Raw genomic sequence first — 22,927 nt, forward strand, 5'->3', positions numbered from 1 at the left:
TGGGAATTGTTGACTTTCAGTAGCAAACATTCAGTCCTGAAAGCTTGACCTTGATTTTTCTGTGCTTGCTTAAAGGTAAATAGAAGAAAGGGAGTTGCTTTATGTTTTTTATGTTTTTATCTTTTATGTTTTGTGGTTCTTAGCAAGTGTTGTTGAATTTTGAGAGCTTGTGTGTTCCTACTTGAATTCTGCATGAACTGAGGCTTTACTGATATTTTCCAAGGAATATTTAAGCATCTTCTTAGGGAGAAGCAAACAAATAAAGCCCCAAATGATTTGCTCTGTTCTGATTCTCTCTTTATGGCATTATTTAAGATCACTACAAAAATGGTTTAAGCTTCTCTATCTGAAAAGACTGAAAATGCAGTTATTTCATAGTTATAGCTGGTTTTCATTGCAAACATATCTTATTTCAGAATACAACTAATAATCTGATTAAAATTTGGATGGAATGTGAGTCTGTTTTTCACATGTAATAAAATCATCCATGCCTTCAGAATAAAAACACTCAAAACTGCTTCTCCTCCAATTGCAGTTTAGTGAAAAGTTGATGGAAGGGTGGACACTTTCAATTCAAAATTCTCAAAAGATGAAGGAGGGTCCTGTTTTGTAAATAAATTAAGTGGAGCTTCTGACAGGCCTTTCCCATTTCCAATAGGAATGTAAGCTAGGTGACATGTTTATGATTTCTGTTTTTTTTCAGGATTGCTGTTGAGAGTCTGGGAGCCCCAGTGCAATGTGTTTAATTCAATGTACTCTTAAAAGGAAAGGCTGTTTGTATTGACCTGAATTGGTGAACAAAAGCAGGGGAGCACTGGGTGCTGCCATACAACACGAGAAGGATCCTCTGCTGGTGTCTGTGGCCTTGGAGGAGGTTTCCTGGCTTCCTGCAGGAGTGGCACCTCACAAATAACACAAAACATCACAAGCACGGCTCTGTGGCTGAGTGAATGTGCTGAGATCTGCTGATGTCTCCACAACATGCACAAATAAAGGTTTATACCCAGGGAGAAGCTGTTCTCAGCCAGTGAACTGAGAAAACTCTGGAACACTGAGAAGTTTTTTAGAGGCTGGAATTGGGAAGGATCAATTCCCCCGAAGAGCTTTGCAGTTCCCATTATTCCCGAAGAGTCGCATGTTCTGGCGTTTGTAAACGCCGTGCTTGCTCCTCTGCTGGCTCATTCCTTACTGAGCCTACAGAGATGCATCAAAATGATCCTCTGTCCTTCCCTCACCAAGGGTAAAATTCACCAGTTTCACAGGAGTTTGGCTGCTTTGGGCTGCAGTGCCTAAGAGAAAAGTTGGGCAGATATGAGGTGATAAACCAAGACACGCTGTTTCTTCAGCCTCAGTCTATTCCCATTTGATGCAAACAAAGTAGTTTGTTTTTCATTATAGTGGGCAAATGTAAAGGAAGATGCATGAAATGGAAATGAACTAAATCTGTAGCATCTAATTTAAAACTAAAAGTATTTTCCTTTTTCTTCTTCATTGATGCAGTGTATTTTCTTTCTCTTCCCCAAAGCGGCCTTAGAACTTTACAATCTGTCCTAAAATGTCACTAGAAATGCATATTGCCCATGATTTATAGTTTTGATGTGAAAATAAGTTATCAAGCATTGACAAGGGCCATTTGAAACTGCTGCTGTAACCCCTTAATTATTTAATGGCTGCTAAAGGACCACTTGTTTATTAGAGTTCTGATATTTAAAAAATTTCATTCAGATTTACCTGCAGGCTCACGCATGATTTTCTCTCATTAAAAAAATCAGAAAATATTAATGGAGAAATAATTAATAAACTCAAAGAAATTTGCCAAGGGAATGGGAGTGCACTGAATTTTGAAGCATGTAAGCAGTAAAAGATCAGCACTGTATCCAGTGATGGCAAAGCTTACATTGGCCTCCAAAGGAGGCTCCAGAAGCAACAATTCTCCTGAGAGCAGGAGTTCTCTACAATGCAATGGAAAAAGGAATGTTCCCGGAATGTGGGATGAACCCTCTCCAATAACTGATTGAAAATGCTTGTGAAAGTTCCTTTTGGAAGCCCATCTCCCTGCTCTTTCTCATATAGTTTCTGTCTTTTTGTCTTGCTCATTACAGGGATATTATTTAAGACAAGGTTCTGTCAGAGTCCTGATTTCTGCCCATATTTAAAGATCTATTTTCTTTTTCCACAGCTCCTGGTGTCATAGGATGAGTAGGAATGCTGACACCAGGTAGGGGAATGTGTGATGGGGAAACTGAAAGCAGTTCAACTCTTAGTCTTTAGTTGTGATCTGTCGCTCAAATGAAATAGTTTAATGCAGTGTAATTTCCCCAATTTGTAGTTATTGACAGTTATTCTGTTGCCATCTGAGCAAATACAAATTTTACATCCATTAACAGACAAAAAAAAAATAAAAAATGCCAATACCTAAGAAGTTACCAGGAAAATAAAGCCAGGATCTTAGCTGAGGTGCACAGTGGTGGGAGAAGGAGAGAGAGTGCTTGTGCATGGAAATGGAAGTGGCTTGGATTAGATAAATGTGAAAAAAACTCTGGTTATGAGATAATTAATCATTGGAACAGGTTTGCCAGGGAGCTTGTGGAGTTTTGGAGATTTTCAAGACCCATCTGGAGATTTTCAAGCCCCAATCAATCTGGCTTGGTTTCACTTAGCTTGGAGCAGGCAGCTACATCAACTCTTCAGCCTCCTTCCAGTGTCATGATTCTCTGATTAACAAAACCTCCTGTGTTGTCTAATACCTTTTATGTTAGGATATTCTGCAAGAACCACCTTATGTACTGAGGAATCAAAAGGATTGATCTAATTAACTGTAAGGTAGGAGTGAAATTTTCACTGTAATAATTTAACCTAGTTCTCCAAGTTGCAGAATACAAAATCAAAGCAAAGGTTGAAAATAAAGAACATGGGCATAGAAAAATTTGGTTTAAAAAAAAAAAAAAAAAAAATCAAATTTTTATTTTTTAGGGTTTTCAGCTTGCCTGTCTGATCTAATAGTTTTGAAGAATGAAACAAATTTCTTCCCATTAAGAAGACAAAGAATAAAATCAGTTATCTTTCTGTGAGTCCACTTTTTCTAGTGAATTTTCCACTAAAAGTGAGGGTTTACCTGACTAAATTTCACTGTGGGTAACAAAACAGTAGAGTTGCACGAAATTTCTTTCAGTTTTGAAATGTGCTCTCTTTAGACCCAGAATGAGTATTTCTGATTGACTTTCTGAGACAATTTATTCTGGTAGATGGCATCCCTTGTCTCAGTTTGTTCTTGTTATGCTGTGAATTAAAGAGGGCACCTTGCACACAGCTCAGTGCAGCCTCTGATACTGATCTAGAAAAGACAATCAATGGTTGCCCTTGAGGCTGTTGTCATATTTTCTTCATAATAGGGTCATATTTATGGGTAATTCTGTGTAATTCACTGTAATTCATTTTCTTTGCTCACTCCTTGCTACAAGGTGAAAAACTCATTTATTTCTAGATTATTGAGCCAAAAATCACTCCAAGAATCTTGGTTAGCTGTTAATTTTTCCTCAAACAATGCAATCATAGTTGACTTTGGGACCTGCCATTTCCAAATTTTGCCATGGAAAATCAGACACATTTTCTTTCACAGAATCATGTACATAGAATATTTTGTGATTCTGAGGTATTAATTCAGAATTATATGCAGAGAACTGTTCGTCAACATTAAAAACAAGAATATCAAGATGAATTTTTGTTCCCAGCAGTTGGAAAGAGCTGGGTTTTTCTACCTCTGTGAATAAAATGAGAAACTTTGTATCTGAAAAGCAGTCTATTCTCATGGTTACACAGCCTCCCACAGTTAAAGAAATTGTGTCTAAAGTGACTGCTGGATCTGGGATCCATTACAGCACAACCTGATTTCTTATTTTGCATTGTTTAATAGTCTGCTGATTGTATATCATCTGTGCCACTTGTGAAGCTTTAGACCATGATTTCACACAGTGTGAGACACTTTTTTATTTTTTTTATAGTACTAGCAAGAAGAAATGATTAGACATGACCCATATAACTCTCCAACACTCAGTGTGGATTATTTTTGCGGGGCTCTCAGCATCAAAGGCTATTTTTTCTGGTACTTATTCTCTGGAAGAAGAGATTAAATGCATTCTATTTGCTATTGCTTTCTGCATTGCATCCTCTTGCTCCAGTTTTTTTGGCCATGAGTTCTAATGTTGCCAGGCATTGGGAATTTTATGGAAGCATCTGCTCTCAGCAGATTGAGAATTTGGCTCCATAGTCACACAGTTCTAGAGCTCTCTGACTCAATGTTGCTGGTCTGGAGCTAAAATAGCTAAATGAATTTGCACAGGATCAGAAATACCTGTGATGGAGCCTGGTGGGATGCCAGGAAACAGATTCACTTTTCATCAATTGCAGGTCATTCCATAGGAAATGTGCTGCTTTGTAAGGGAGAATTACAGCTGGATAAGAAACAGTTGTTTCAGATTATTTTCCAAGATTTCCAAGGCTTTCTTGCTTAAAAAATGTGGCAATGAAAGAATGTGATAAAATAGTCTCTTCCAACAGATTTCCCAATTAATCACTATAAACAAGCCTAGCTTGTATGCAAATATTGAAAACTGGTATGTGCCCTTATTCAGATCCGGGGTACGAAATGCAAGCTTTACTCTGTTGAAGTAAACATTTAATTTAGTGTTTAAAAGCACTAAAACTTAGTAAAATGTGAATGTAAACAAATATATTTGAGGTTGGGCTGTGTGTGTAGGATTCTGATTCACACTCTTTCATGATTAATGTTGATTAAAACTCAAAAATTCTATCAAAAGAGGTCTTGAAAGACAGCATGGAGTAACTAAAAACATTTTATTATAAACTTCTTGGCTATTTCTATTAAAACCCCCCACATTTAGTTCAGGGATCTAGAAAAGAAAATATTGTGGTGAGCAACAGCAAGGAATGAGCAAACATAAAAATGCTGTGGTCTGTGTAACTTCCATTCCCATTCCAATCTGTAGGTCAGGCAACCATCCTTAAAATGCTTAGGAAGAGTTTTGATTGGAGTACTTGAATAGAAACTTTTAGCATGTTTTAACTGGTGTTTAGTCCATTTAAACACGAGGACATATAAAGTGGTCACAGCTTGCCAGCTCAGGAAGTGTTTGGCCAATGGTTTTGGGTTCATGGTGACTCTTGGGGTGTCCTGTGCAGAGCCAGGAGCTGGACTCGGTGATCCTGATTTGACCCTTCCATCTCAGCATATTCTTTGATTCTGTGATTATTTCCTAGATGGTTTTCTTTTAATGGATATACTATTAATCTTTATAAATTATGATAACCTCTGTCATGTGCGTGGTTCTGAAACAGACAAGAATTCCAAAGAAGAAACCTAATGACTTGAACATATAGCATTAAAAAATTTGCTTCAAAAATGACACCTTTTCATCTTTTCCTCTGAAAGCAACCTTTCCATTACTTCTGATTGTCATTTTTTATTGATAAACCATTACTTGATGTTAGAAGATTTAAAGCCTTATTCTTTAGAGGCATGTGCCCAATGCCAAAATGGAAAAACATTAGACATACTTATTATCACATTTTGGTTTACCACAAAAAATATAAGACAGGGAGGGCAGAGGAAGCTTTCATTAATGGTAAGAACCTGTAAGCTGAGAATTTATTATGCTGTTACTGAGCATTGCTTTTCAATTTTCAAAACACAATTCCACATAGTGTTGAATAATCCAGGTATAAGAAAAGAATACTGAAAAACTTAAATGGGAAAAGAAGCACATGTCAAAAAAAAAAAAAAAAAAAATCTACAATTTTATGTAATTTCAATGGTTCCAGTAAGTAAGCAGGAGAGTAAATCAAAAACTTTGCCAATTCAGTAGCTGCTGAGCCAAATTGTAGTAGTTACGGGGGAAGAAGCAGGATTTTCCTTTCCAAGAGCTACAAGGTTTCCTAGTTTTGTAAATTCAAATTTTTTGTCTGTCACTGCATATATATCAGTGAAAAGGAATTGTAAATTAAGTGAATAATTAAAGTTGTAAGTCCTAGGGAATTCTGAATCCACATCACTGCTATCCAGCACAAATGGAATTTGAAAATGCTTGGATGTCACAGCCACAGCTGGTCTGGGGCTGTACAGATAATTTTGGCCATAATAAGAAGCCAAATATGGCTAGTCTATTTTGTTATAGAAAAAAAATAAACAAATCCCTGGGTGAGCAGTGATAGGCTGGACAAAAAAAACTCAGACAGGGTTATGTGTTGTTATGTGGTTGGAGTTCAAAAGGAAGAAGCTTGATTATAAATGACTGAATTAAATATAAACAGACACCCCCAAAACCTATGTGAAATATTTATTTTTATTACAGGATTTCTAATTTAAAGGTATTATTACTGAAATCCAGGGATGTTTTACCAGTGAAGTGGAAAAAGGCTTGATTGACAGAACATAGCTTGAAAATTCATCACTCCAAACACAACCTGAAAATTCAATGTATTTTGAGGACAGATTAAGACTTATGGTAATGTAAATTAGATTAGGTATAATTTTTAGATTTTACCAGTTGTTTATAGATCTATAGTTGATTATAGATCATATACAACCAAGCTATGGAATCCTTTATCTTTAAAAATACATGATTTTTTCAGTTGCTGCTTTAGTCATCTCTTAGGTTGTCTTTCATGTAAAATGAAAATATAGGACAAAAATAGTATTACCTTACATAAGAAATTGTCCTTATATAGGCAGTAGTGGGGTTTAAGAGCTATGTAGGCCTTGTGCTGACATTTATTCTTGGGGTAAATTTCATAATATACAAGTCATCTTTTAACTCTGATTAGCTCACAGGTACCTAACTATGGGAGAAATCACTTCTCTTACAACTTATTTGTGTGAATAAATGCAAATACCTGCAATTACACCCCCCCATGATTTTGAATTTCAATCATCTCAAAGATTCATGCCAGTAAAACTGAAATGCATGAATCTTTTTAGAGAGAAAAGCCAAAAAGAATTTGTGTATCCCCAGAAAACTTCAGTGGATATCAGAGTGAATATACTTGATTCTTAGTAGCATTTTCTTATAACCTGGTTATTTTTTTGGTTTTTTTAAACACTGAGCCACTGTGACAGAAAAAAAAAGCTCTAAAATCACATGAGATATATTTATATATATATATATATATGTACACACACACATTCTGAGCATCTATCAAAACATAACTCTGCCAAAAGTAGTTTTCTGAGCTTAAAGAATATGTGACATCTGACAGGCTGAACTGAAAGGATTAAGGTGTAGAGAAACAGGTAGCATGAGAGAGACATCTTTGATTTATTCATCACTTTGTAATGTGACAGTATAAGCAAAGTAAGCAAGCAATTTTTAAGTGATAAGTAAACAATTTCTATTTTAAAAAGAAGATTAAATCCTGGGTTTTATTAAGGATTTACCTACCTCTCCACTGAAATTTTTAATCTTTTTTACATTGGCTTTACTGTGGAAACTAATCAGACTTCAGTTCATCTCAGGAGACAGAGTCAAAAGCTTGAATCCTGTGCCCATTTTTGATGTGTTGTGTGGTAATCCAATTAGATTCCTGCTTCTGCTTACTGAATTTAAGCCTTATCAGTGTTACCACTGCTAAAAAGAAATCTTGACATATTTACCAATTTGTATGATCATTTTTACTGGATAGGTCTCAAATAGTTCTGTCTTTATGTGAGAGTTCAAATGGAATGTTTCAGTTAATCCTTTGGAAAAAAAACCTCACTTTGTTAATAGTTTTCAGGTTGATTGAAATGGTCACACATTTTCCCGAGTGTACCGTGCTGTTATCTTTGCCTTTAAAGGGTCATTTCTTCATTTATTGGCAATATAGACATCATCATTTTCCTTTTTTCACAAAACATGGAGTATGTTATAAAAAACTTCTCAAGTTTGTGTTGCAAAGCTTCTGAAGAAAGGCCCAGAGCTCAACAGTAAGCTGTGGCTATAAACAGAAATTGGTGTTTTCTGCAGTGTTTGACTTTGTGCTAACCTAATGTGATGTATAAATCAGATTTTATCTTTACTGAATTGCTGAAGTTACAAAATGATCTCACCTTGAAAATAACCTAAGTTGGTATTCCACTCATAGAAAAACAAAAAAAAAATAAGTATAGTTTGAATTGCAATCTCTATCTTGAACACTTACTTCCTTTTGTATCTTGTGATGATGTGTACTCTACTACCAAAACATATTGTCTAACCTTGATGAAGGAGTAATTAATCTATAGATAGAAAACACTATAAAATTAACTTGTGAACACCAGGTAATCTCATTCCTTTCATGATACATTTATGAAAATAAATTAAGCTTCACTGTAATAATATGTAATGAATTCAACACTTTAACAAACTAACTTTACTTAGAATTTGGTATTAGAAATACAGATCTGTACAACTCAGTTCAATAGGTCAGCTTTAGCAAATGTTATACATATCTGCAGCCACTATACATTTGCCCAAATTAATTTGTAATATATGGATTTTCTGTGGCTACAAACTGAGTTGACAAAAAGAAGGGCTTGTTGTTGCCTTTTTTAACATCCTAGAAGGGTTTTACCTAATCTTAAACAGATGAAAGGAAATGACATTTAATATGCTTTATTAAAATTTACAATTCTCAGGCTAACAGGGAAAATCTGCTAATGACTGGGTAGCTTGTATACTCTGATGTTTTCTAATTAATTGTTTTCTTATTGTTGTTTGGTACGTTCCTCTTCTCTTCCAGACCTCTTCCATCCACCTGGCATTGCTTTTGCAATTATATTGCCCTTTTGAGCCCTTTGTGGTGGGATCCATCATTTTTCATTTCACTTCCAGTGCCTGATAGTCAAAGCAGGTTGGGAGATAGCTGTGTGTAATAAAATGTTTTATTTTTTTATTGTTCTTATTTCACAAATGATTCTGAAAACTCCTCGTTTGCTTAAAGCTCGCATGTGTTCTGTCATCTGAATTCACCTCTATTGCAGTGGGCCTGGGATCCACTGGTATTATCAGACACTGGTATTGGTCTAGGAACAAATATATCATAAAAACCAGTCCTACATGTGACTTATAGTGTCTAGTGGGCTGTATGAGAAGTGTCTGGACTATCACAAGACGGCAGGAAAAGCACATATGTATGTGATGAGAGAGAGAAAGCTTTATTGGAGAGGGGAACGTTTTCCCATAGCAGGAATGTTCACAAAGTGTTTATGTAGAAATGGAAACATTTCTCAAAGAACAATTGGGCATATTTTTTCTCTCTTAGGACACACATCGTGTTTTGGAATATTCTGAATGCATCTGCCCCTTTTGTATGAGGAGAAAGTTCCCTCTGAACCCAAAGGTTTCTCTGTTTCTCTTAATGCAGTGAAGAGCAATGTTGCTGCCAAGGTGCCATGTGAATTTTGGCTTGAGGCTGTTTTACAGCTGCTCCTGGACAAAAACATTTTCCTTCCACTCAAGGTCTGATTCTGTGCTCCCATGGCAGAAATTATGACTGATGATGCATAGTTGTTGCACGCACGCTTTCCTCCATGACACACACATTTGTACAATCATTGGTTCCCCTGAGATTTTGCCTCTGAACAAGAATGCAAACCTGTCTTTGATGTTACACAACGTTCACCATGATGAACTCATGTCAGCAAAATCCTGGATACAACAGGTTATAAATAGTCTTGCTCTTGGACTGTGCAGCATTAGTCACTGATGGTAAGCAGAGTAGTAACTTTGTGATAGATTAAGATCAAGACACAATCAAATGAATATAGAAAAATGCTTAGCCACTCATCAGTAGCAACACATTCATATCATGATAAGCTGCTTTTTTGTGTATTTTGCTTGGACTGCTACATGAGCCTGTGATTTTACAGTGCAAATTCAGAAAAAGAGCAGGAAGTGTAGCTCATTCCCAGCATATTGTAGACTTTCAAAAAATCCCACCCTGTGCTACATCAAATGCAGCCTTTAGGGAGGTGAAATTGCACTGTGGGCTTCTTCTTGCCCTGTGCTGAAAAAGCTGTTAGTGTTACTACAAAAAAATACATACATAGTAAGCACTTTTATTTTCCCAGTGCAATTTTTGAGCTGTATCATAAAACAAGAGCCTCTTTTATGTTCTGAAAATGAAAATACACACGAATAGACAACTTGGTTGACAGGCAGGGTGTTCTGAAAACTCAGGAAACTTGTTTTCCACAGGAATGCTGTCTGTTGGTTTTGGGTTTTGAATAAAAAGCTTTACAACTGCTTAATGCAATGCAAAGAAGAAGGTACAATTTGGCTAAAACTGAGGTTTGAACCTGACAAATGATTTGCTACTTGAACCACAGACGATGACATTCCTACAGTCTGCAATTAGTGGCAAATTAATTACTAAACAAGGTTAGGAGAGCATTAAAATGGCTAATCACACACCATCTGCTTGCCTGCCATATCTGATTCATGACATGGAGGAATGGGATTCAGACCACCAGCCTCCAGGTCTCTCTTCACACAAGGAGAGAGAAAATATGGCCTTTTGCATGTTTTTAATGCAGATTCTCTTCTTTCTTTTTTGTCTGTAAGGGATTGATTACAGGAGCAGAGAGAGTAAATTTGAAAGTCAGTCAGCTTTTCGTCAGAGTTTAATAAATGTTTGAGTAGTGCAATGGTCTGAGAAAATGAATGCAGTGTGCTCATTTTACCCCAGGTGGTTTCTTCATGTTTTTTGATTTGGAGAATGAAAAAAAAAGGAAAAAAGAAGCTATTGTCCTTTAAATAGTTTATACTACATTGCATTATCCCATATGGGGCACATACACAAAAATGGCTTGATCTACAGTCTTTGAAAGTCACCCAGAGGCTGAATTTGTAAGTTTAATTTAAGCTGTAAATGCCCTCACAGCTCAGTTTGGTCTTTCTTTCACAGAAACATTTCAGTGCATTCAGACTTCAGTAGCTTACTTTTGCAAGATTAGAGGCTGAGGAGGACTGCTAATCCTGTTTTGCTCCTCACAGTAATAAATTATGAGTGGGTTAAAGTCCAAATGCTGTCTATATTCCTCTTGTACTTCACATTTTGGGCTCCCTGCCATCAGGAATTGAATGGGGCACTGCCATATTAACGAGAGAGAAGCATTCTGATAAAGTTTGTGTTCTTACAACTTCTTTTAGGACTGCAGAAATCCACTTTGCTTCGCTGTGGAGTGAATTTCCTCACAACAGTTGGACAGGATATTTCTGCCTCAGAGGAATGTTGTAAAGACAAGCATTTGCAGATTTTTTGGGGTTACAATATATGACAGCAGCAGATGCCATGTGAGTATAAAAGAGTCACCCTATAAATGCTGTGCCACTGTCTTTTGATGCCAAGGAGGTCCTGTGTTCAAAGTGTTCAAATTTAATAAGTGGAAAATGATTACAGCTCATTGTCTCCAGTCTCCTATTGGATGTGCTTGCCTTGTGAGCATCCTGTGAGGGGCAATGTCTAGTTTTGTACTTCATGAGCAAACTACAAACCCACCCATACACAAAGTTATCTCGTGTACCCCAGCTTCTGTTCCACTGCAAGGAGGGTCTTCATCAAAAAACAATGCAAACTGAGGAAGAACAAGTTAGGAGAGAGAAGATTGAGGGGCTAAGACACAACTGAAAGCCTAAAATGAATTGTTTCAGCAATAACCTAATGCAAACTTTCAGTCAAATCAACTAAAAAGGAGCAAGTATCAGTATGAGACGTGGCTGCATTCTGAAAGCTGAACTCTTAAGAAATATGGGTAGGAAGTCTTTACTGTGAAAAGCTAAATTGATAATGAAAAATAGCTCTTGTAAGGTGCATTTCATTTTTAGATATTGTATTCTAAATTTTTGTGGGTTTGTATGATTTTATTTTTCATTATAGCACAGTATTCTAGGTAATCAGAAAAATAGTGAAGGATTTCTGTAATCATTTTACAGAATACATATTTTTCTGAAACTGATTAAATCTGAGGTTTGGATTTGTGATTCACTAAAAGTCTTTCAGCCAACAATGGGAGATACAGTGGTACAAAGACTTCAGAACTGTAATTTGATTTTTTCCTACCCTTTGTAAAATCAGAATGAGAGTCTGGATAGAAATAATATCCCTGATCCTTATGCCACTACATAAGGAAGTTACAATCTGTCTTTTAAACCCATTTTTATCTATTGCCATTATTTATTAATTTATTTATTTATAATATATATTTATATATGTTTATATAGTGTATATAAACAATATATATATTGTTTTTCTTATATCTGTCTATTATCTTCCTTTGTTTTTATCTTGCAAAGACTAAAATAAACAAGAATTCTGGAGATTCCACTATTCACTATTGCACTATAATATTATACAAATTATCCTTAAATGTGTTCATTTGAACCAAGATGTGCTTCTTGTAGCCCCAGCTAAGTCATAATGGTGCCTCATGATTGTGCTTGTGTTGATTATAATTGTATTGCCAATTGCTGCCAGGTTGCACTAAGTGCATCACTAAAAAACAGATTTCTGTTCATTTACTGTTGTACTTGGCTCAGACTCAAAATTTCTGATGATTTCATTTTTTTCCCCAGTCATACTTGGCCCAGACATTTCTCATTTAATGCATACAGAGTTGTCCATAGAAAATTCCCTTCTCCAGTTGAATTTCTCAATACATCGTCCTTGGAATAATTGCACTCTCTCCTTTTTGTGCTGGTTCATTCTCAATAGCCAGTCTGTATTTTCATTCCTTGTGTTCATGACCACAGTCAGAATTCATTTCTGTGACATCTTGATCAATGTTTTTTTTAAAAAAAAGATTCACCACACCATATTTTCACTGTGGCACTCCACTCCTTTTGGTTTAGTCTGTACAGCTGTATTTTATTTCTTCATGATTTGCTGTTTTGTGCAGTAAATGTATTTTGCCAATATAAGAGATCTCAAGAGCATCCTTAGGGTGAATATGAGCTTAATCAGATAAAGGTTTCCTCTGTGCTCATTTGCTTTTGTATATGGAGATGGCTCTTTATAGTTACTGCTCATTGAGGGCCACTGGAATGTCAGAGAAACATGAAACAGCTCCTTATGACTTATTCCAGATAAATTAACCAAAAAGAGTTTATAAAAAAATGAAAATCAATTTGGTCTTGCTCTTTGCTTGAGTCTCATACTTGACTATTGTACTGCTAAGAGGGTAATAAGATCTTTGGTTTTAAAAAAAAAGTTAAGTGTAACCTTGTTCTTGTCATGACTTGTGAACACATTGCCAAAATAGTGCAATCAAAGAGGCCACAGGGGTCAAACTTGAGATTTCTAGTGTTTCCCACATATCAAACACAACATTAGTAGAACTCTAGTTACAGGTGATATGGGATGAAGAATTACCATTAAAAACAGTTTTACTGGGAGGCTGACCTAAGGGGAGGAAAACTTGTAACTGAGGAAGAATTCAAGGATGACAGGTAAGAGTGGAAAGAGTCCAACCACTACACGACTCATATCCCTAGGGAATTACATTTTCCCAGAGAGATGAACAGAGATTTCAATTATGAAAATTAGGCAGTGGGCAGAATAGTTAAGTGCTGGTCATTTTAGAAAAGAAAAAAAAAGTTCTAACTAAAATAACTCTATAATTATGCAAATCAGGAGCCTCTTTCCCTACTCACAAGGTGAAAATCTCAGCACATGTATTAAGGCAGAATTTCTTCCCAGGACTTTGTGATTCCTGTGATAGAAAAACAGGGAACTTGTGTTTGCATTCAGTAGCTCATTTGGAAAACATTGTTTCTAAATCCTGCCCTTTGGGCTGTGTCTGGCATTGTTTTACCATAAAATTCACACAACTTATTTCTAGAGGCTTTTTAATAAGTAGACTTCAGCCTGGGAAACACTTCTCACTTCTGCCAGAATAGTCAGGTACAGAGAATTACACCTAAGAGTTGTTCAGAGCTCTCTGAAACATAAATACTAACAATCATTTTTGTGTCTTTTACTGATTTTTTTGGTGTGGTATATTTAGTATGATATATGACATTTTTCATATTTTTGTTTCTTTATGCTGTCCCAGAAAAGCATAGGTCCAAAGAGAAATTCCATGAAAATGAGGGAAACTGCTGAAAATCAGATAGTGGTCCTTTCAAAAGGAGTGACAAAGTTCATAGCTTAATTACAATATAATAAATGTGAGTTTCTTAGCAAAAGCTGCAGAAGACAGAAGACTGTAGCTGACTGATGACATATTTTGATGCTAAATATAAAACAGAAAGTAGGTATCGTTGCCATGTCACATTTCTGAATTTTCAGAGCAATTATATTTTTTTAAAGATCAACATTTTTCTCATCATCATCATCAAAAACCAGCAAGGTGAAATCAGGGGAAGAGCTCTGGGTTGGGTACAAGCCTGGAAGAAACAATCACCTCACCAAATACCATTTTGTGTAGTGTGGCCTGGTGGAATTGGCTGTTTGGGTTATGCTTGTGCAAACAACACAACTATGGAAAAGCACGGTAGGAATGATGTTGGTTGTATCAAATCACATAAGAACAGTTACAGACAAATTCCCATTGTGTGGGAGAGAACAAAAGGAAGATATTAAGATATGTTAAGAGTTTGTTATAGCTCAGCAAGGAGCATCAGAATGTGTTGGAGTACAAAAAAAGTGGTCCTCAAAAGGCAACATAACTAATGGCTTCCTTTCAGCAAGATACATTTGGTTTACCTTGTTGAATCAGAGAGTAAAAAGTGCTGAAATGCCACAAACAAAAAGTGTAAATCTCAGTAGAAGGCATTGAAGGGTGGTATAAATATCTCTTAAAGGTTGGCTTTCTTGTCACCTGTAAACAAAAATTCAGCCTTTTATGTGTGTAATAGTTCTTTAGTCTGTTGACATCTTGATTTTTATAGTCAGAATATAATCACTACTCTGTGAACCTTGCAATTATCTGCCTTGTTCATTTGGCTATTTTAAGAAGGAAAGCTGATATGAAAGCCAATTATGAGTTCCCTTGATAATGGACATTCTTTTACCAGAATTTTTTTTTACACTACTTTGACAGTCTGCACTGTTAATATAAAGAAAGTTCTAGAACTGCACAAAACTCTCTGATCCGTCAGACATTTTCTCAAATGTAAAATAACATACGTTTAGAACTCCTACTCTGCAGAAGCAAGACTTTATAAATAACCCCATAAAGCTGGTAGTTGCTCATTTATCCTCTTCCTAAAGAAGATCCTAAAGATAGGCAATGGACTCTGACATAAATGAGCAATGCAAAAAGTTCTTTTCTCTTTTTTGTGGATAAAACAGGAAATTTGTTTTGACTGTATTCAGAGAAAGCTTTTGTCAGGATTCATTCACCTTCCCATCATTAAAATGCTAATTCCTACCTTTATAATTCTAGGTATATACTGGGCTACTTTAGCCACCTTTAGATTGATATTTCAGTTAAATCTTGCCTTTCACTTTGCCACACTGCCAACAAAGAAATGTGCAAATTAGGAATTTATGTTTCACAGAAAGAATTTGTACTGTTTTGGTTTTAAATCACAGTTGGAATCCTTTTTCACTTCTTTACGTATGTGTTAAAGAAAGGAACGATAATTTAAGAATGGATTTATTTTTCTGACTTATGTTTTTTTCTTCTAGAGATGATTCAGATCCCATTTTCTGTCATTTAATAACCTTGTGGATGCACAAAGAAAACCCTCAGGTAACTGAGAATTGTGTGGAGTGTGTCCCTGCAGTTGTGTGTCCATAGTTCTGCACATGCATGGGCAGTCAAAATGTTCAAATTCCACTTTGCAGAAAAGACATTGGTAGAAACTTCTTGAAATATACTTTTTTTTTAATGTAAATCACTTTGTACCAACAAGGTGTGAATGTAGAATTCAGCTCCAGCTTAATGCACACACATCTACATTGTTCAGATGCCTTAGATGAGCCAGAATTGTTTAATATAAATCATCCATTTTGTCAGAACAGACATTGTAGGTCACCCTCAACACCTTCCACTGGGAGATTCAAATTACAGTAACTGAAGAAGTAAAAAAAGAAGTAAACCTTGTGGCTTTAATAATAGTTTATATTGATAAATAATGAATATCTGTACGTTGAAATTGTAATTATGAAGAGACCCTGAAGACTGAGCTGAGCTTTGTGTTGGTTAGATTCACTTGGGTCCTTCTTAACCTGGTAAAGAAATTTTGCTTAAAATGGGGCTTGAACTTACTGAAGTGGATGAATCTGGGCAGATTTTGAGCTCCTGATGTTAATGACTCACAAGAAAATCAGCTTATAAATAAAGTAGCTTCATTTTCTTTACTTAGTTTCAGTACTATCAGCAATGGCAGCGTTTGTGAAAGCAGTTCTCTTACTCAAGGGCTAACAGAGTTGTATAAGCATATAGTTGTTCACCCAAGGATACAGGAAATAGCTACAGAGACATAAAAGTGCCCAGGAATATAACTTCATGCTTTGTACATTGTTTGATTATGGCTAAAGAGAGAACCTTGGTCTCTGGAGCATCCTCATCAGCACTGCACACACTCTCAAATTTTCCTTTTCTGGGTTAGGGTAAGTGTCTGGAAAAACTTAGCATTCCATATTTTTCTTCAGGAAAGGAAAAAATGAGAGATATTACTTTCTAAAATTTCCCCAAGGATATCTGAAGCTGACTTCCTGAAGTGTGCATGACAGAAAAGATGAAAAGCCTGTCCAGTTAAAAAGACGTACTGGATTTTTATACATTAGTTCCCTTGGCTTTTGCCTTATTAAAGCTCCCAATGAACACTCCTGAACATGAGTTAGCCTTGTAAAGATAATTTTAATCAGAAGGGGGTCTATTCCTGTAGCTAGTATTTATTTATTTATTTTACAACTATAATGACCTAAAATCATTTTACCTAAAAGTGGTTGTTCAACAGATTAGAAGGACCACGGCACGATACAACAGCCTGTGAGTGTGGTGGGGTTTTGTGTTGTTGTTGTTTAGGGAATGGTTCCACTTTTATTATTCCTACTTGTGGGTAGGAAGTGCTGTGTTCTCAGTGTGGTGGCTGTGTGCAATGCTCACTGATTAATGCATTTCAGGGTGCCTTGAGATGGTGGTGCAGAGAAGAGGGGTGAATGTTCACCTCACAGTCGGTGCACAGGAGGCTTTCACAGCTGACACATCAACAATCCCCTGTGTGAAGCTCTGTATTCATAAGGAGAGCATTGTTTGGTGCTGGGAGCTGGGTAAGGGGATCTAAGAGCCCAGCACAGTGGGATTTAGTGCTCGAGCTCATCAGAAACCTCACCAAATTCTTTGGATTAGGCTCTTTTATTTAATGGGGATAGAGAAGCCTATTGACAAAAATGAAAGTTCATTTCAGCTCTGTTCCTATTGGATTTAGGTGGGAGGTGGGTGGCTGATTGTTTTATGTGCCTTTTATAGAGATCCACATGGGGAATGTGATGAGCCATTCCTAAGCACAGGGCAAGCTATATGCTGGCTACTGAAGGTTCCAGCTCTGACTAATTAGCTACACAGGACTAATCTTGAACAATTCATTGAATCTTTTGACTTGAATAGAGGAAAAGAATTAATCCATGTTAGACTGAAAGATCTGAAGCACCTGGACCATTAGGTCCACTTAACTCTGAGTTTAGCAACACACTTCAGTAAGACTTTCAACCTTGGGCTTCTATGCCAAGATTAACTCTTGGGCTGTAATTTCCACATTCTAATTTCTGACACGGGGTTTTGACATAGGTATAATGCCCAATTTTTTAAAGTAGCTAAGTTTAATTCAGTTCTCAAAAATCTCATAAAAATGATAATTGTATTCATAAACTACAAATGGTTTGGCTTTTGATCTCCATATGAAAACTCCTGCCCCTGCTTATGTTCAACAATGGTTAAGCAATGCCCAGAGGCACATATTAATACAGGGAGAGTTCCCACACTAATAGATGTGAGGAAATTTGCTATAGTACACTGCAGCTGAGAACCACAAGGTTTCTCTAAACTTAGAAGTTGATCTGGAGGTTTTATTGACCTGGGATAGGAACAGGGTAGAACTGAGCTAATATTAACTAGGGGTTTTTCAGGAGTTACTCTGCCCCCAGTGTACCAAATAACACCAGCTCTCTACAGATTATTTCTGATCTGCACATGCAAGTCATTTATTTGGATGACTTTTGGGATGTCTCTTTTGGGATGTGTGATTTGATGTCACAGCCTAATAAGGCTATGACAAGAAAGATCTCACAGTTTTACCTGCCTTGTGCACAGACAGACTAAGAGTGCTTCTGGCTGCAAATCCTCCCCTCCCCTGCATGTGGCAGCTCTGTGTGAACATGAGGGAAGGCAGCATGTGATTTCCAGATCACTATTTCCTGTTCCCTCTGGAGAAAAGTTTTCAGTCAACATACAGAATTTAATATTTTCTTGTGTTAACTGCACCTTAGCCCTCCCAAGCATTACTGTAAATGATCCTCGATGTTCTGAAGTGCAGGTTTTCTTCAAAAAAGGGTAATTTAAAAAGTATTTTTAGTAACTCCATTTGTGTATCAGTATTAAAGCAATTTTTATATTGGCTTTGTGCTACCTATTTTAACTTCTTGTTTCCTAGCCAAGACAATTTTCCAGACCAATGACAATACTCTGGACAGGACACTTCCATTCTGGAAAGGTTTTCCTCAGTAAATGTGCCACTGAAAAGAATCATAACTATTATTTTTACCTCACACCAAAATAAAGCCTATTATGGGGCTCTTTCTACACTATTTTCTAGTTCAATATTGGCCACAGGAATATTAATTTAATTTAATAATCTAAATAATTTTTTCTCAAACTTTGTATAGTAGTAAGTGTTGCACCCTGCTAAAGTTGGTTAATTCTATGTGTTTATTCAAGCTGGGAACATTTTTTTTTCTGTGTTAACTCTGTGCTTAATACACCCCTGAGATCATACAACAATATCTCCAAAATAAAGAGGTTTAAGAAACTAGATGAAAGTGTAATTTATTTGAGAACAGTTTGTTTGGATCAATATATGTAGCACTTGAAACTTCCAGACTTCCAGCTCCCATGTGAGTCTCATTTTGAAGCCATTAGGAATAGGATTGAATAAATTCTCATTTTTGTCAACACCATCCTCCTTATTAAAAATTTCTTATATTTTCTCAGATATGCAAGTTTGGTTAAAGATCCACACACATTCCTCCAGAATTTGTGTTTGCATGTTTTGGAAAAAAAGTGGAATCAAATTTTTGCCTCGTTATTTGAATATTCTGACATAGTTCTGTCCATGTCATTAACTCAGTTCTAGCAGAATGAGTTTCTTCTTAAAACATGGAGCAATTTTCTGCATCCTTATTACAGCAGGAGAAGAATGATCCTTTAGTGGCATGAAAGCATCACCCCACATACACCTTCAAACATCAAAAGGAAATGCCTGTGGTCCTTCCTCTGCTGATCTACTTAACGGGAATGAGATCTGGTGACTGCTTTTCTCTTCACCAGCCTCATCTGCTGTCTCTCCTGGCTGTTTTGGATTTATTAGCAGGGTGACAAAATGATGCCAGAGCAGACTGTGCTGCTTTTGACCCAGAGATTCATCTGGAAGCTACATATGATTACCATCAAATTATGAACCTGAACACCCCTGAAATGTGTACCTACTGCAGTTACAGGCCCAAATCTTTAGCAGGAAATGTTCTAGTCCAGTAAATTTATGTTTTTCACCTAATTTAGGTGTGACAATCAGTGTAAGTAGAGCCTTCTAATATGATTTTCAGTGGTACAACTACAATGGTGTATCCCTACTTTTAGGCTGATCCTACAGTTCCCTCATCCATGCCTTCCATTTATACTCATTTCTTCAATAGGAATCATAAAAACATATTTACTAGAAATTTTTTCATCATCTGTCTTCTAGAAGTTCATAGAAATATCTTTTTTTACCTACAAATATATAAGTGAGCTATGTTTGATGCCATACTTATCTAAATTTCCTTTCTTTCCATGCTTCTTCACATGACAGCTTGCTACTGCATGTTTGTGGAGCATGAGATACCTGAACTTCCAGCTAACAACTGTTATGTATTTTAACATGAATGGGTTTGAGCTCTTGTCTTACAGATGTTTTTTCCAACTGTTCCTCAAGTCATGGTTAACTTCATAGTGCAAATTTACATTAATTACTAGCCTACTACCTGATTTTTCTCCAGAATATTCCTTATAAAATCCCAGGGAGAAATAAGTCTACTACACCCTCATAATGTTTTCTGATTTGGACAAAAATATATGCAAACAGGGATTTGGCATCTGATATTTTCAGGTTTTATAATCATTATGTTTTCTGTCAGCATAGCTGGAAAATTGCGTATTCAGAATAATACATTTATTCTTAAATGCAGAAATAGAGCAAATCCAATGACATGGTAATTTAAGTAATTCTGTGAAACTAATTCATCTCCTTCACGATTTAATTAAAATAACAGTTTCCAGACTGAAGATCCACCCTTCTACTACTTGGCATGTCTGTAAGAAGGCACAGGGCATGATCCAGGTTCTTGCATTCCAACTAAAACCAAATTATTAGGAGAGAGAAAAATAAAAAAAAAAGTGATAAATAACCCTTGTTATACTGGATAGAAAAAGGATATCAGCATTATGATTGACGTGGCTGTGGATATCTTGGAAATCTGGTTCCTTGTTAAGAAGCTTTCTCTCCAGACTACTACTACTATTATTATTATTATTATTATTATTATTATTATTATTATTATTTCCCCTGCTATTGTAGTTTTTCAGAATAGACTTGATATGAGTCCCTGTCTGCTCAGAATGAATGGAGAAATATTCAAGTCCAAAAATAGAACACACATGGTATTTTTATCCTGTTTTCTGAGTGAGCCCATACCCTGGTACCAGAAATCATGCTCCAAGTAAAAATTTCATCAGTTTTTAACTGCTATTCATCCTAAACTCAGTGGTAAATGGCCATGGTTTTGTGAACTTTCCCGAGAAAATATGAAAGGAAAGCATCAACTTCCTTGGATTATCCTGTTGAAGCACGAGTAATGAACAGATGTGCTATTCATACAGGTTGTGTAGAAGAACTGACTGAGGATAGGCTGTGTTTTAGTCTGCTAAGTGTCTCATTAAAATACTGCCAGTCATATTCAAAAGAAGAGTACTTGAGCCAGATTCTTTGACAGGAGAGTCTTACAGAGCCTATTTAGTAAAATATGAATAAAATATGAACTTCCTGAAGTGATACAACCGCTGGGAGAGAAAACTTGTTTGTGGAGGCAAGAATTCATTGCTCCTTTGGTACCTAAGGGTCTCTAGCACAACCAGAGTGGTGCAGTGAACATCTGTGAAGAAGGAGGGGGAAGTGCAAGTTCTGGATCATGTTCCAGCACCTCTGAAATGCTGTAGTGACCACAACCTTTTCACTTGATTATCCTGAGTTCCCACAGCATTTTGCTTGTTTTGAAAGGAGCCCCTGATTTTACAGGACTTTGGATGTGTTGCCTTGAGAGGTTAATAGAAATATTAGTGAAGCAGGCAAAGGAAAGAGCAGACAAGCAAAAAGAGAAGGTTCCAAGGGAAGTAGAATAATTCATGGTCTAGAAATGCAGTGAGTACTGAGCTGTAGCTCAGCCTTATTCTCTACACAGATTACTGCAAGAAGGTGAGTGTTGGACTGAGGCCAGACCCTGCCAGTGTGAATTGCAGCAACTGGGGGAAAGAATAAATTAATAATGGGCATAAAAAAACAAATGAAGCTCTGTAAATCTCATGTTCCCTTTGCATGGAAATGTGTTAAATTGCTGTGCATTTTTTCTGGCACTGTATACATAGCTAAGCAGTAATGTATATTTCTCATCTACATCACTGTAAAACAGGACTAATCTGTGTGACAGCATTAGAGATCCTTTACTATGTTACAACATTACTGTCAAAGATATTTTATATATACTTGTAGGCATTCTATTTTATATATATATAAGTATTTTATAATACTTGAAGGTATTCTTTGTTCTACCAATAATATTATCCCTTATCAATATGAAGGAACCGAAGAAATGTAATAGCTCTTAAATAAAAAATGCTCTTTGAATACTATGAAAATACAAAGCTGAATGAAATGAGTCACTGTATTCATCTGCAAATACTTAAAGCTTGTTTTTTGCTTTTAAATCAGTTAAAATTGGATCAAGACCTCTGAGCTAGATAGAAGTGCATGTAGTTATGTGATCCCTATTACATTAGAATGGAATTAAAAAGGCACAAAAAAGCTATTCTGCTTCTCCCATTCAGTTATGTGTGTATTATGTGTGCATAGCATCATACACCACAGTTTACTTATCTTTGCTCAAGAACATGCTTTAGCTATTAAAAATAAAAAGAATAACAATGCTCAAAAAGACCAAAGTGACTGGTCTGTTTCTACAGGTCTTTTTTACTCAGATGTCCACTAAATTTTTCATTTTTATGAGATAATGACAAGACAGTGCATCTGAAATTCTGAAAGCAAAAGCTAAATAAGCCATTATCTTTTGCCCCAAGTCCTTGGAACATCTCAAAAAAGAAATAAAAGGGTGTTCAAATGCTACTGATAAAAAGCAACATAAGACTTGTTAGAGAATGAAGTGACTGAAGTCTGGAAAATGCCCCTAGAATTAAACTTTACTGATGCAGGAGTAAGTCTAGGGGCTCCTAATGATTTGACAAGTTTACCTATGATAACTCTGGTATTTTTATGGTTTCATACATGTCCTTGTGCTTAAGTGATGGTAGGGGTTTGATCCATGACTTTGGTATGCTCCTGTGCCAGGTTACAGAAGAATCTGGGTTTTGTCCTGAAAATGAATTTATAGAACGTTTTAACTGCATGCAAGAGCACCCAAATTT

The 22,927-nt window shown here is 36.2% G+C and overlaps 1 long non-coding RNA gene across 2 annotated transcripts in view; it reads left to right on the plus strand.

Moving 5' to 3' along the window:
- The window catches only part of LOC111930439 (uncharacterized), a 57,628-nt gene extending 38,618 nt beyond the window's left edge, over positions 1-19,010 (plus strand). Inside the window, exons 5-12 of one of the 2 annotated variants that reach the window (XR_015287637.1) lie at positions 704-1,316; positions 2,180-2,218; positions 2,760-2,823; positions 2,974-3,067; positions 6,369-6,521; positions 11,184-11,327; positions 15,664-15,727; positions 17,107-19,010. This is a non-coding gene — a long non-coding RNA (uncharacterized LOC111930439). The remainder of the gene's footprint in view (positions 1-703; positions 1,317-2,179; positions 2,219-2,759; positions 2,824-2,973; positions 3,068-6,368; positions 6,522-11,183; positions 11,328-15,663; positions 15,728-17,106) is intronic. The other variant, XR_015287638.1, reaches the window with a different exon arrangement.
- The last annotated feature ends 3,917 nt before the right edge of the window (positions 19,011-22,927 follow it).

This window comes from Cyanistes caeruleus, chromosome 6, assembly GCF_971803275.1.
Source record: "Cyanistes caeruleus chromosome 6, bCyaCae1.hap1.1, whole genome shotgun sequence".
In the NCBI taxonomy this organism is placed as follows: domain Eukaryota; kingdom Metazoa; phylum Chordata; class Aves; order Passeriformes; family Paridae; genus Cyanistes; species Cyanistes caeruleus.